The sequence below is a fragment of the Manis pentadactyla genome, chromosome 14 (genome assembly GCF_030020395.1).
Source record: "Manis pentadactyla isolate mManPen7 chromosome 14, mManPen7.hap1, whole genome shotgun sequence".
Lineage (NCBI taxonomy): Eukaryota > Metazoa > Chordata > Mammalia > Pholidota > Manidae > Manis > Manis pentadactyla.
The window spans coordinates 358,700-374,750 of NC_080032.1; the positions used below are offsets into that span (position 1 = coordinate 358,700).

At 51.9% G+C, this 16,051-nt stretch overlaps 1 long non-coding RNA gene across 1 annotated transcript in view; it reads right to left on the bottom strand.

The window, feature by feature from the left end:
• LOC118911093 (uncharacterized) overlaps positions 1-16,051 on the bottom strand; it is a 43,339-nt gene that overhangs the window by 21,151 nt on the left and 6,137 nt on the right. Inside the window, exons 3-4 of the long non-coding RNA XR_008993598.1 lie at positions 9,400-9,512; positions 8,723-8,879 (exon numbers count right to left, since the gene is read on the bottom strand). This is a non-coding gene — a long non-coding RNA (uncharacterized LOC118911093). The remainder of the gene's footprint in view (positions 1-8,722; positions 8,880-9,399; positions 9,513-16,051) is intronic.

Consider the following 16,051-nt stretch of genomic DNA (forward strand, 5'->3'; position numbering starts at 1 on the left):
GTTGTGAGAGACACTAGTGAGCAGAAGTGTATGGCTGCTAGTAAGTAATAAACTGCTTTCTCCCACTTATTTCTCCCTTCGACTGATTTCGGTTTAAATGTACTTTGCCCCAGAATTTTCCCCTGGAGTTACAAGTACCTAAGAACAAGCTTAACGAAGGAGGCCGGAGGCCTGAGCTCTGAAAACTGTGGACGCTGCGGACGTGGACGGGAAGAGTTAGGTTATTACAAGTCCCCTCCGCCCACAGCACCGTGCAGACTCCGTGTGACCCGCACCGAAAGTCTGTCGCACTCCTCACAGAAGCACAGCAAATACCCCGCAGTCTGGATGGAACCTCACAGGGTCTAATCCCCACAGCCGTCCTGGGAGAGCAGAGCCGGGGCGTCGCACCCTGACCGCCCAGTACACTGAGATGCCGCGTGGCGGGAGAGCAGACGCGGGTGCGGAAACAGGACACCGGGCGCCCTCCGCCCCCCAAACCCGCTCTGCCCAAGGAGCCGGCTCACGAGGCCCGGGCGCAGGCCGCGGGTGGGGGCCGCCCTGGGGGAGCCGGGCTGTGTCAGCGCCGTGCTGCGCCCCGGGGGCCTCCTAGGCGGCCGCCACCCCGGGGGACCGTTCCCAGGAAACCTCCCTGTGCACTCGACGCACAGCAAGGGCTGCACCCCCGGTAAGCGGGCCGCCTCAGCAGACAAGTCCCCTGACCCCACTCCCGTCTCAGAGACTCGTCAGAAAGGACGCCTGGAGCTGGAGGGCGTCCCGCAGATGCGGCCCATCCACCGGGGCCCGGGGCCAGGGGCGCGCGGCGCAGAGACACAGGCTTGCGGGGACGCACTGGGCGCCACACACCCGCCCCGGCCTGGCAGCACCCCGAACTAGTCCCGCGCACCGCCCGCCGCACCCGCGACCCGAACTCACCTGCGCCCACTGCGCCCCCAGACTCCGCGAAGACCCCGTTCCCCGCCGCAGGCCCTTCCTCCCCCGGCCCCTGGAAGGGAGCGCTCGTCAGGCGGCGTACGGGGAGCCTCTCCTCACGTTTCCGTTCCGCGGTTCCCAAGGAAACCGAGCCATCACTGCGGACGCGACCCGCGGCGGCCCCCGGAGGAATCCCGGCTTCCGTCAGCGCGAAGAGGAAAGTCCCGCGGCCCGAATGCGCATGCGCCTCGCGGGTCCACAAAGAGCATAGGCGCGCTCACAGCCCGGGAAAGGTGGCGCCCCCTCGAGGCTAAACTGATGAACCACAAAACTTTGGAAATTCAAACCGCAATGGGCACGAATTTTCCGTGTCTTCTCCAAACAGTTCGTTAGAGACCATACGGAATGAAATGAAGGTAGACACAAGCTATACAACTCACGCAAAAATTCACTCAGAACTGTCCATGGACAAATTTTAAATGCAAAATTACAAAAACTCTAGATAAGAGCAAGAAAATCTACACAATCTTGCTGTTGACTTTTAACACACAACACCAAAAGCCTAAACACAAAAGAAAAATAATTAATCATGTGGGTTATATAGAATTATAATTTTCTACTCTAAAAACGTTGTTCAGAGGACCCAAAGACAAGACAGAAACTGGGAGAAAATATTTGCAAAATACATATTTGATAAAGAATTTGTACTCAAGATATTTTAAAAATCCATAAAACAAAAAAGAACCACTAAAAAATATTTTACCATTAAAAAAAATAAGTCTCACCTTAGGATCCAAAATTGCTGCTCCAGTATTTAGACAACTGCTTAGAAAACCTATGTCCCAACAAAAACCACCATGCAATTTTACACAGTAGCTCTATTATAATGCCTACAAACTTACAGATATCAGAATGTTCTTCAGTAGATGAATGGGGTAGCAAACTGGGGTACATCCATGGGAAGGAGAGCAGAATATGCCACCCCAAAGTATGCTTCTTTGGCACAGCATTAAGTTGGGGATTAATTTTTAAAAACAGCAGACAGAGAGATTCTTTGGAAAGTGACTGTCTTGGCCCCAAATGTCCAACCCACCGGCCCACACCCTGCAGCCCACCTGGCTGGAGTGGGGGTGGTCACTGAGCTCAGGAGACTTGGGGTCGCCAGAGCAGTTGGCAGCTGGACACATGCTAGATGCGTGGGAGCCCTGGGGATGCACGTAGCCGTGGCGGGGGAGGCATGCCAGGCTGATGGTGGGGCTCCCCGGGGCCCAGGTGGCTGCACAGCTGGGACCTTCCCCAGGGTGCTCCATGTCCCACTGTGTCCATGTCCTGAGTGGAGAGCAGCCTCCCCAGGGCTGCTGGAGACCTGGGTACTGCAGGACATGGCAGAGCCCTGGACCCAGGACAAGACGCTCTGGTGGGAACCATGGGGCCCTCATTTGGACGTGCATCTGAGTCACTGCCCTGGCTGGGTGGGGAGGCCTCAGGGGTGCCCTGGACATTAGGACATGTGAGTGAAACATGGACAAGGTGGCTCCTGGAGCCACAGAAAGTGCTGTTCTGAGAGACAGAGATAGAGAGAACGCAGAAGAGAGGGGTCCAGCAGAAGCTAGGTGTCTTATAGCCAGTCTTGGAAGTGACACCCCCCCATTTGCCATTTGCTGTTCCTTAGACCCAGCCACAAACTGCACCCGCCCTCCAGGGGAGTGAGGGGGACGGCACATGATGAGAACCAGGAGGAGGGAACCCTGGGGCCGTCCTGCTGCCACCCCTACACCCTGAGACAAGCCCCTTGGACCTGAGTGTGAGCCTGGCAGAGCCCCTAGAGGTGTGTGTGTCTGTGGGGACTGCATCTGCCAGCGCCATGGGGAACTGGGAACAGACAGGAGGGGAGGTGACCCCAGTCCCCAAGCAGACCCAGGCCCATTTCATTTGCACTCTGGGGCCCCCCAGCCCTCCACTTTGTGCTGCCATTGCTGAGTCTGCACATGAGCGACATGTGAAAGCAGGAGCTCCAGGCATTTACAGCTCTGCACACCCGGTGACCTCCTAGGAGGTGGTCTGCAGTGACCCCTCTGTGTGCATGGGGACCCTCACAGATGACAAGAGGGAACGCGTTTGGCGTGCGGCCAAAAACCAGGCTGACGAGTCACAGCGCCAGCACCCTGCTGATCACGCTCCGGCAGCCCAAGCGGTCCCCGGGACCGAGACCCAAAGCCCAAGTGGACACCCACTTGGGGGCCCTGGGAGGGGAGGTCGTGATCACATGATCACTTGCCTCCTGGCGGGGATGGAAAGAAATGAAAGTAAACAGGTCAACCAGGAGCGCCTCAGGGAAATGACCCAGGGGGCAGATGAAAACCCAGCCCTCTTTATGAACCGCCTTTCAGAGGTGCACACACACCAGCCCTAACCCCCTGAGGGCCTTATTCTCCTACACTTACACTTCATTTCCCAGTCTCAGCCAGATATTCGTAAAAAGATCCAAAAATTAGAAAATGGACCCCAAACACCCCAGAAAGAGCTTGTAGGCCTTGGGTTTAGTTTTCAACAATTGGGATGAAGAACAAAAAACTCAGAAAGAAAAACAGGCTAAAGCCGAGTATCAGATCCTGGCCTCTCTAGTTTGACCTCCCGCTGACAAGCCTGCAAAGGGCTCCACCCCACACCAGCCTGGCAACTGTTTCCACTGTGGCAGTCGGCCCCGGGGCAGGAGCTTGCCCCATCCCAGGCCTCCTACAAAGCCGTGTCTGCACAGTGAGGTCACTGGAGAGTGGATTGCCGTCTAGGGAAGTCAGCCCCTCCCTTGAGTTCTCTCCCCTCTAGGCAACCGGACACATCTAGAGAGGACCTGGCAGTCCTCACGGCCTTGTCTTCAGCGACAGATTGACGCAGCCTGGATCCCAAGGCCCCCTCCACAACGACACCAGCGGATCCCGGGTAACAATGGTGGTGGCAGGAATTCAGGTTTCTGTCCTGGTCGAGAGGCCAGCCCCTCTGTGCCTACTCAATACTTGGGACCTCTGCTCCCCTCCTCTATCTGGGTTGCTGGGATGAAAGTCTTAATAGAAACACCAGCCCAAATCCCTCCTTTATATTGTTCCGTGGGCCCTTACTTTCACGCATCCTTTCCGGTAATGCCCCACTGCCCCAGCACCTTCTGGGAGGAGATATTCTCCACCACATGGGGGTGTCCTTACACCTCCCCTCACTTCCCTGGGAACCCTCCCTCATTCTCCCAGTCATACCCCTTAAGGAGGTACAGCTTACTAAATAACAAGTTGACCCTATTGTTTGGGACACGAAAAACCCTTCTAGAGCCTCACACCACCAACCCTTCAAAACAGCCCCGAGAGATCCTACTGGAGCTCACAGTTAACCAATACTCCATGAGCCCTGACGGCCATCCTGGCCTCCAGCCCACCGTCAATTGCCTTCTTAAGGCCCAGATCCTCATCCCTACCCACTTCCCCCAACAATAGTCCCATCCTTCCTGTAAAAAAACCTGCTGGCTCCTTCCCATTAGTCCAAGACCTCCAAAAGATTCACGAAGCTGTTGTTCCCACCCACCCAGTAGTCCCCAACCCTTACACCCTCCTCTCCCATACCCGCCAGTACTCAGGACTCACTGTCCTAGACCTCAGAGACACCTTCTTTACCATTCCCCTCAGCCCTGATAACAACTTTTTGCCTTCACCTGGACAGACCCCATATCTGTTGAGCCAACAACTCACTGGACAGTTCTTCCCCAGGGATTTCGGGACAAGACCCTGTCTTCAGCCAAGCACTGCAAGAGGACCTCCAATTCCTCGTCCTCTCCCCTAGCCACCTGCTCCAGTATGTCGACGACCTCTTGCTTTGCAGCCCCTCAAAAAATTCTATACCCCCACAGTCTCCCTCCTTAGATGCCTGGGGAAAGAGGGATACCTCTCCGACCTTCTCAGCAGCCATGCTCTAACCCTTCTCTCCCCAGCCTGAGTCCAAATCTTACACTCTCAGCTTCTACAACCCTCAGTTATCTTCTAGCTCTCCTGGCCCCATTAGCCTTTATCACCCTCCTCCTTCTTTTCCTTCCCTGCTAAATTAACTTATTCCAAAGATTTTTAAAGGATGGAATGGCAGCTATCTTCAGGGCAACTATTCGACAACACCTCCAATTGGGTTTTCAAAATAGCAGAAAACCCCCTTCACCGCCCCCCCTCCTCAGCAGGAAATATCCAAGAAAAGAATGGTGACCCGTCTCCCTATACCCCTTTAGAGCCAGAAATGATAGAGCCTGGACCGGAGGACTGGAGTACCACCTTTTTGAATAAGCGACCCGCCATCCCAGAGAGACTAGGTTACATCTTAGGCTACAAGTATTATCCAGAGGACACGTCAGCAAGCCACAGGCCCACCTTTTCCCTGATCCTTCCCCTCAAAAGCCCAAAAAACCGGCCGTAAAAAGCCTCTTAGCCTGTAAGAGACGCTTTCTTTGTTCTGCTCACCAGAACAGAGGGTTCCCTCTCAGGTTTAGCAATAAACCTGCTTGGACTATGGAGTGTGTGTCCCTTCTTTTCCTTTTCCTGAGGACCGTGCACCCTGCAGGGAGAGCCAGGACTTCTCCAGTCATTGCCTCGGCTTGGGACCCAGGATTGGATCATGAGCCCACATCCCTTTAGGAGAGCTCCTCCTGCACCAGCCTCTGCGGAGACCCAGAGCCGACTCAGGACCCTGCAGCCCTGCAGGGACAGCCTGTTCTAGAACCGCCCTCAGCACCGGCTCCCCAACCACTCAGTCTACCTGCTCCCCTTTCAGAACCTCCTTCCCCTCCCGTTAGTGTCTGTGTTTGGTTTTGGTTGAGTTTTCCATTTTTGTTTTATATAGTTCATGGTGTATCTATTTTAAAGTACAAGGCCCTTGGGCTCCATGTGAACTGGCATGGTGATCAGCCTCAGACCAGAAGAGCACACAGTCCCGTCCCTAGAGCAGCCATTAGAAACACACTGCAAAGGGTGTAACTTAGATGGCAACAGGCCTGTTAACTCCATTCTAAAATATTCCAGTCATCCAAAAGGCAAGGAAGAAGGAAGAGAGGGAGAAAGAATAAAGGAACAAAGAAACACAGATGCACCACGTAGTAAACTCACAGTAAACTGGGAGACGTCAGTCTGAGCATGTCCACGACATGGGATGTTATCAGACCAAGCACTCGAATTAAAAGGTAGACTTTGTCAAGATGGCAGAAAAAAGTACCCACCATATATATGCTGCCCATATGTGCAATCTAACAGGAATGAGGTGTCTGGTCTCTGTTCCCAGTTCATGACAGACAGCTGCTAAAACTCGTGGCCTCTCTGGAGTGATGAGTGTCTTCTGTGTGCTCATGAGACAGTGGGTGGCTGGAGACCCCTGGAGGGCCTTGGGGTGGGGCTGGTCCCCAGAAAGACCAACGTGGGACCAGAGGGTGGGAACTCTCAGGACAAGAGGAGCTAGAGGTTGAGCTCAATCACCAATGGCTAGTGGTTAAGCAACCATGCCTACATAGGGGAGGCTCCATAAGAACCTACATGCTGGGATCTGGAGCACTTCAGGGTGTGTGTCCAGAGGGCATGGAAGTTGTGTGCCACTGCACACCTCGCCCTGTATGCCCCTTCCATCTGGGTGTTCCTGTTTGCATCCCTTATGATAAACTGGCACTAGTAAACTGTGTGCCTGGGTTCTGTGAGCTACTGAGTCTGAAAGTTGGGGGAGGGAACACGTCAGACAGAAGTGTGGGAACCTGGGCCCCAGGACTGGCAGCGGGCCTCCAAAGTGTGGGTAAACTCATGGGGCCTGCCACTAACTTCAGGGAATTACTCTCAATAGAGTAAAAGTAAAATGGACAGAATAAAGGGACATCGTTCAGAAGAAATGCAAACAAGGCTAGAATGACTACACTGACCTAAGAGAAGGTGGATTCCAACACTAACACCACTATAGGAGAGAAAAGGCATCTCAGTATGATACAAGGGTGCATCTTTCAGGAAGGCGTATGATCCCAGTGGATAGATATGTAACAGAGCTTCATAACAGGCAAAAACTGACAGGGGAGTGGGTGAGGAACTCCCCACCCACCTGCAGCAACGGATCTAGGGAGGTAAAGTGGTGGCCAGGAAACACAGGCCCACGTACAAGCACCTGCCCTTCAGCCATGTGCGCCACGTACAAGAAGTCTGCCCTTCAGCCATGTGCACCAGTTCCCACGGGCAGGAGGCAGACTCCCCCAGCGCCTGCTGCCCCATGGGCGCCGCAGAGCCCTCCCGCCCCATGCGCCCCAGGCCCTCACCGGTGCTGGGTGTACAGACAGCATCGGCCCCGCTTGCAGGAAATATCTTCCAAGGAAACTGGATGGAGAATGAAAATCCAAGAAGAGCTTCCTGGGGATGTCCGAGAGCTGAGTTCCAGGCCTGCCAACTCTATTCCCTGAACAGTGCTGCATACCCCATGCTGGGAGTGGCAGGCCCGCCGGTGACGGAGTGGAGGGCACATCATGGTGTCCCTGTCGGCACATGGAGACCTCACCGCTCAACTGCAGCACCCTCTGGGCTGCAAGACCCATAGTCAGCAGGACCCCTGCAGGTGGCCACCTCTCTTCCTGGCGCCCTGGAGGGCACAAGGCCAGTCCCTTACCCCTGGCAGCAGGTGGAAGTAGCAACCAGATCAAAACTCAGGCCCTGGCTTGGGTGGAGTCCAGTCCTGAGTCTGAGGAAGGTGATAAGCCAACACCCCAACAGGCCAGCGGGGGATGGGCAGCCAGGTCTCAGTGGACCTGTCCAACCACGGCTGGTACAGGCCGCATCCACACAGAGCCTAAGCAGCTCAGCGCTGTCCTGCTGGGAGGGGTCACAACTTACTTCCCCTAAGTTCCCTCTGAGGCAATTTCACGCCGCAACCTCCCATGTAAATTCCTACTTTCTGTCTGTAGATGAGCTCTGTCTCAAGAAGTGAGAGTTTAACCCTGTGCTCAGCTTCCAAACCCAGGACGCTGGCCACCACCTCTGTCTGCACCTCTGAGGCCATGTCCCGTGCACTCCGGAGCGGCACCTATGTAAGCTCTCTGAGGGGACGAGAAGGCAGGAGGACAGTCAGCATGACCCTGGGGACACCCATGGGCTGCACAAGGAGGACACTGACCTCCATCTGCCTCAGACCCAGACCACACGGCAGCCTGAGCCGCCCACACCTGGCCATAAGCCCTGACCCTTCAGTCCAGGTACCAGATGACTTATCAGCCATGGGGGACCCAGGTCCCCCTGAGCTGCCCTGGCCAGACCCATCACCTTTCTGGGCGTGAGAAGGAGCTGAGCCTTGGAAGAGGTGCTCAGCGGCTGGCTCTCAAGGGCTGCTCCTCAGCTGCCCTGCCCAGCCCTGAGGGAACCACAGCCAGGGCAGGGATTCAGCTAGAGCACCCTGGCCCCCCCGGCCCCACAATGCCCTTGAGCAGCCCTCCACCTGGCCCCTCTACCCTCGGCTTCACTCCACTGCAGGCGGGCAGAGCTGGAGCAGCAAGCACCTGGCTGCCCAACCCCTTCCTGGAATCAGTCCAGGCCTGCCCATCTCCAAGCACTGCACCCAGTCAGGCCCTCTCCTAATGCACCCAACACCCTCTGCTTGCCCTGAGACCCCAGCGTGAGAACACCGGAGGCCTCCAGTACTGGCGCTAGAGTCGAGGGCCAGCGTGTCCATGTGACTCACGTCGGAGGCTGTCACGGCCAGGGTGCCCACCCTCCCACAAACGCTCCCCACCAGCCGGGCGCCTGTGGCCTTGGCAGCAGTGACAGAAACATACCTGGGCCCGGCTTCTCCGAGAACCCCACAGGCTGCTCACTACCTGATGCCTGGGTCCCCTCGACATCTGTCGCCTGCTGCACTTCCAGGGAGGACATCAACTCTGCTAATTGGTGCAGGTGGTTCTCTTCTAACTCTGCGTGCAAACACAGGCTCTCCTGCAGGGAAATCAAACAGGACATGTCTTGGTAAGCATCTCTGCTTATTACCTCATCACTGCCCCCATGAAACCTCGCTGGGCTGGGCACATTCACGCCACCTCTCCCCATCCCCTCATCTCCCTCCATATGCACTGGCTCCTGCATACGGCTTCCTGCAGCCCCAAGGAGGAGAAGGGTGTGCTCTATTGGAGCTCACGGCCCCAGAGCAGCAACCCCCACACCTGTGCTGTACTCACTGAGGCTGACACTCAACCCAGGCTGCAGGGACAGGCTCCTTGGAGCCTGATCACAACTTTCCTGGAGCTGAGCTGCAGGCAGACCACATCTCCCCTCACTCTCTGTTTCCCAGGCTCAGGTGTCTTCCCTTGACTAGCCATACAGGCCACGTGGCCTCCCTGACCAGCCACACAGGCCAGGGCCTCGGCTGGGCACCCTGCTCCACTGTGGGGCTCCCTGGTTTCTCCACCCGACTTGCTTCCAAGGCTCCCCATGTCTCCCTGACCGTGCATTTACTTACCCTTCCAGAACAGGATGCTGGGGACCTGTCCCCACAGGGAAGGAGCTCCCTGAGGGCAGGGTCTCTGGTTGCTGCTGTGACCAGCCCTGACAACAGGGTCTGGCCCAACTGTCCTAAGGCAGGCAGGCAGGCAGGTGGGAGGAAAGGAAGGAAAAGAGGAAGGAAGGGAGAAGGAGGGGGAGGAAGACAGGAAGGAAGGAAAGAAGAGTTCAATGCATGTGTAGGTAAAATTGCAATATTTCCAGAATATCACCTGGCTTTAGTACATCTGCATATCAACAGGTGCTCAAGGGTGGAGAGAAGTATGGCTTTAGTGCATTTGCATCATTCCTCAAGGGAAGAGAAAAGTTCATCTCCATACCCATGGGTAATTACCTGGGCAACAGAGGGCTTATCTGTACCTGAGAAGTGAGGGGAGGGCCATTTTTACTTCTACTGGAGCAAGAAAGACAGAAGGCCCTGGAGTGCAGTTTGTAAGCAATAAATGGATTTTAAACTTTATTTCTCCCTTTGACTGATTTCGGTTTTTAGAGGTATTTGGCTTTCCTTTCCCCAGACTTACAGCATGCTTCAACATTTACTGTTCTCTTCAGATGCATCCAGTAAACCCACTTTCCTCAAAAATCAGGAGTCACATCAACCTAAACTTCAAGCTCCCAAAAGCTCAAATTATCTTTCATGTCAAGACTTACATTGTCACGGGAACAAACAGACTGACTAGTGAGAAGACTCGCGCCCAGAGACACTGTGACCTGGGGGACGAGGCTGCACACTGCCTGAGGATGGGCCGCGCTTCCCACAGGGACAAAGGCAGCAGCAGGCGCAGAGGGCACACCCCTGGGGAAAAGGGGTGGGTGTCGAGCTGGCACCCCCTCCCGGCCCCTGGCAGCAGCTGGGCTCCAGATGGATGGGACTGAGAACCCAGCAGAAACACGGGGACACAGTCACGCCCGAGGAGGGTGGCAGGGCTCAAGGGCCTCATCCACAGAGAAAAGGGAACGTGACAACAGCAGAGATGTGAAGACGAGACAGTAACTGGGCAAAGACACTGAGCCTCAGTGACCAGAGACGCAGGCCAGTGACCCCGCAATAGGGACATGAGGGCGGATAGGGCCCAGCAAGGTACCCTCAGGAGGGCACGTGGGCTGCCGAGAGTTCACACACGTGCGCACACACCAGGCACATGCAAACATATGACTCCATTTTATCATCCCTCCTTCCTGAAACATGACTAAACAATAGTGAAAATACCAATTTATAAACTAGGAGAAGAAACAGGGGAAGAGAAAATTAATGAAGCAAAATAGACTGACTGCTGGACACACCTCCCTGGGTGCTGCTCGGTCCAGCTCAGAGGGTAGGAGGAGGCGGCCCAGGGGCAGAAATGATGCACACCCCCAGGGTCCACGGGACAGGGAGGGGTGTGGGGTGGGGACCTGGCCAACAAAAGTGGCCAGTACAGCACCCAGGCCCTCTCCTCAGAGACCCTGCAGGGAAGGCCAACACCCAGCCCCACAGGTGGGGTTCCGCAGCTGGTTGGAGAGCTCCAATACCCAACAGTCCTCTACCTTCCGTGAAGGCATGGCCACTGGCTACCGACCAGCGCAAGGACCACCCAGGTCAGCACCTGGACAGATGGGCCACAAAGACACACAGGAGGCATGAGAAACCTTGTGACCCCCAGCTGCCTTCAGAGGGCACAAGACTCCATCTATCTACAACGCTGACAGGATGCCATGTGTGAAAGGGCCAGAAGACAAAGCCCCCAAACGCCACAGGAGGAGCTCGGGGTGCAGCTATTTCCCTCCCAGCAGAGCCCACATGCAGGGGCCCATCATGGCTGGGGGATGTTGCAAGACCCCCATGAAGAAACACAGGACCAGGGGCCCTTGAACGGACAGTCAGGACCAAAGAGGCAGTAATGTGAGGCCAGACAGTGGCCAGCAATAGCTGCCAGCACCAACTGGGCCCAAAGCCCAGAGCTGGCTGTGGGTGACACTCTGACCTCACTGCCTGGATGGGTGGGGGACAAGGAGCCACGGGGAGGGGGGGGTAGAGGGAGGCTGGGGTCTGGGCATCCAATTGTTAATGCTGTAAGAGTGACACTTTTCTCCCAATTAACACAAATAACAGAAAACTGTGCCTTGAACCAAACGCTCCAGGGACACACAGAAAAGTGTGACATGGACAAAGGAGAGGAACAAGCAGAATACAGGTCCCTGAAGAGGCCCACAGGAGCCCCCAGGCAGGGCGGGGATGTAGCCAGGAGCTGGGAGGCTGGGGCTCCCTCACTGCACCCACACTTCCAGGGCAGCCCAACCCGAGGCTCACAGCGGCCCAGTCACCCAGGGGCCTGGGGTGTGTCTCCAGGATGGCCTCATATGTGGCACCTTGCCTCACAGGGCCCCTCACCTCCAGGCATGCAGCTGATGGGGAAGCATGGGGGCCCCTCACACAGCCTGGCACCTGCCAGACTCACTGTCCCCAGGGGACCATGTGTGTCCCCCCACCTGTGCTTTCGATGGCCCCACACACAGGCGTGAAGACAAAGTGGAGAGCAAGCCCCCATCCACTTGGTGACAAGTATCTCCTCTGCCAACCCCCCAGACCTCAAACCACTGTGACTGACAGGCATGAGGCCGGGTCACCTGGGTCTGCAGCTGGCCGTCCACCAGCCGCTGGTGTCTGCCAGTCTCGTCTCTCTGTCAGCTCAGTAGTCCCACAATTTTGGGTTTACGTTCCTGTTCATGTTCCTAGAGAAGGAAAGCAAAGGATGTGCCCCAGAGGAATCACACAGAGCCTAGGAATAGTCGCAATGTGCCAGAGGGAGCCGAAAGCCCGTTCCGAGAAGACATCACACAGATGTTCAGTTAACAAAAGGTTGAAGCAGCCCAGATGCCTGCTGACGAGTGAACGGACACATAGGATATGGCCTAGGAGACAGGGGTGATGGACACATGCACCCATGCTGAGGAAGCTCCGAGGGCACTCAGCGAAGCAGAAACATGCTGCACAGGTCCATGTGCATGAAGGGTAAAAACTGGAAAATCCTGACAGATCCAGACTGGTGGGGCCACGTGCAGGTGGAGGGAGGTGTCGGGGGTGACTGTGCACGGGTTTGCGGTTCCCTTTCAGGCAATGACATGCTCTGGAATGGGATGTGTGATGGTGACACAACACAGGGAGGTCACTAAAGCCTCTGTTCAAGCATTGCCAACCCTAATTCTGATTATAAAAATGGATGCAAACAGCACATTTTTCTTTTAAAGATTCCACGCAATTGAATAAGCAGAATGAAGAATGAAGTCACAGGTACAATTCCCAGAGGAAGCAGAAACCTGGGTGCCCAGGAACCTGAGGGCACAGGTGAGCTCTGTGGCCTGCAAGGAGAGGGGACCCCAGCCCCGCAGCTCCTGCGTCCTTGCAAAGGGGTAACCACAGTCCCTGTCAAAGCCCAGCCACTGAGACCAAATAGGATACATAAAATGTGTACAATCATGTCTGGCACAATATTTATTTTAAAGAAAAAATATGTAAAAAATAAATATTAGTTATAATCATAAGTAAAAATGTAATCGCTTCCATTTCTTTGCATTGTCAAAAAAAAAAGGAAGGAGTACCTAACACCTAAGCACACTGCCAGGCATTCTAACAAGTAAAAGACACATGAACAAAGCCAAAATAACATGGAACTTTGTGCAAAATGACACATGGTCGACAGGGGAAAAAGATGGCGGCACAAGAAGTGAAGCAGAAACCTCCTCCCAAAACTGCATATAACACAAAAATATAGCAAATACAACCAATCCTGAAGAGTTACCAGAAGACTGCAGAACAGATAGCCTACATCTGGGGAAAAGAGAAGACCTTGCAGAGAAGAGTAAAGGAGCAAAGCTGCAATCCAACACTAAGCAAACACAAAATTAAATCAACTACCCACACAGTCAGTCAAGGGACACACAGAGTACACAATATGACACCTAATATGTAAAGAATGGGGGAGGCAGAAGAAGGGGAAAAAGAAAAGAACCTTTAGATTGTGTTTGAAATAGCATAATAAGCAAGTTAAGACACAGTCACATAGGAAGGAAGCTGCCCTTGAGCTTTTGGTAACCATAAAACCAAAGCCTGTAATGGCAATAAGTGCATATCTATCGATAATCACCCTAAATGTAAATGGAATGAATGTACCAATCAAAAGACACAGAGTTACAGAATAGATAAAAGAACAAGGCCCATCTATATGCTGCCTAAAAGAGACACACTTCAAACCCAAAGACATACACAGACTAAAAGTGAAGGGATGGAAAAAGATATTTCATGCAAATAATCAGGAGAAAAAAGCAGGAGTTGCAGTACTAGTATCAGACAAAATAGACTTCAACACAAAGGAAGTAACAAGAGACAAAGAAGGATATTACATAATGATAAGGGGGTCAGTCCAACAAGAGGATATAACCATTATAAATATCTATGCACCCAAAACAGGAGCACTTAAATATGTGAAACAAATACTAACAGAATTAAAGGGGGAAATAGAATGTAATGCATTCATTTTAGGAGACCTCAACACACTACTCACTCCAAAGGACAGATCAACCAGACAGAAAATAAGTAAAGAGACAGAGGCACTGAACAACACACTAGAACAGATGGACCTAATGGACATCTACAGAACTCTACACCCAAAAGCAGCAGGATACACATTCTTCTCAAGTACACATGGAACATTTTCAAGAATAGATCATAAACTAGGCCACAAAAAGAGCCTCAGTAAATTCCAAAAGATTGAAATTGTACCAACCAGTTTCTCAGACCACAAAGGAATGAAACTAGAAAGAAATTACGCAAAGAAAACGAAAAATCCCGCAAACACATGGAGGTTTCACAACATGCTCCTAAATAACCAGTGGATCAATGACCAAATAAAAACAGAGATGAAGCAATATATGGAGACAAATGACAACAATAATTCAACACCGCAAAAACCTGTGGGACACAGCGAAGGTGGTGCTAAGAGGAAAGTATATTGCAATACAGGCCTACCTCAGGAAAGAAGAACAATCCCGTATAAGCAGCCTAAACTCACAATTAATGAAACTAGAAAAAGAAGAACAAATGAGACCCAAAGTCATTAGAAGCAGGGACATAATAAAGATTAGAGCAGAAATAAATAAAATTGATAAGAATAAAACAATACAAAGAATCAATGAAAGCAGGAGCTGGCTCTTCGAAAAAATTAACAAAATAGATAAACCCCTAGCCAGACTTATCAAAAAAAAAAAAAAGAGTCTACATACATAAGGAAAAATCACTACAGATACCACATAAATACAAAGAATTACTAGAGAATACTATGGAAAAGTATATGCCAACAAACTGGATAACCTAGAAGAAATGGACAACTTTCTAGAAAAATACAACCTTCCAAGACTGACCCAGGAAGAAACAGAAAATCTGAACACAGCAATTACCAACAATGAAACTGAATTGGTAATCAAAAGTACCTAAGAACAAAATCCCTCCAAATGGCTTCAGCGCTGAATTTTATCAAACATTTAGTGAAGACCTAATACCCATCCTCAATAAAATGGGCATGGAGGACAAGTACCTAAACATAATAAAGGCCATATATGACAAACCCACAGCCAACATCATACTTAACAGTGAAAAGCTGAAAACTTTTCCTCTAAGATCAGGAACAAGACAAGGATGCCCACTCTCCCCACTTTAATTCAACAGAGTTCTGGAGGTCCTAGCCATGACAATCAGACAACACAAAGAAATAAAAGGCATCCAAATTCGTAAGGAAGAAGTTAAACTGTTACTGCTTGCAGATGACATGATATTGTACATAGAAAACCTAAAGAATCCACCCCAAAACTACTAGAACCAATAACTGAATTCAGCAAAGTTGCAGGATACAAAATTAATACACATAAATCTGTTGCATTCCTATATATTAAAAATGAACTAGCAGAAAGAGAAATCAGGAAAACAACTCTATTTACAGTTGCATCAAAAAGAATAAAATACCTAGGAATAAACCTAACCAAGAAGGTGAAAGACCTATACTCTGAAAACTACAAGACACTCATGAGAGAAATTAAAGAAGACACCAATAAATGGAAATACATCCCATGCTCACAGATAGGAAGAAATACTATTGTCAAAATGGCCATCCTAACTAAAGCAATCTACAGATTCAATGCAGTCCCTGTCAAAATACCAATAGCAGTCTTCAACGAACTAGAGCAAACAGTTCTAAAGTTCACATGGAACCATAAAAGACCTCAAATACCCAAAGCAATCCTGAGAAGGAAAATAAAGCTGGGGGGATTATGCTCCCTGACTTCAAGCTCTACTACAAAGCCACAGTAATCAAAACAATTTGGTACTGGCACAAGAACAGACCCACAGATCAATGGAACAGAACAGAGAGCCCAGATATAACCCCAAGCATATATGGCCAATTAATATACAACAAAGGAGCCATAAACATACAACGGGGAAATGACAGCCTCTTCAAAAAATGGTGTTGGCAGAGCCGGATAACTATATGTAAAAGACTGAAAATGGATTACTGTCTAACTCCATACACAAAAGTAAACTCAAAATGGATCAAAGACCTGAATGTAAGTCATGAAACCAT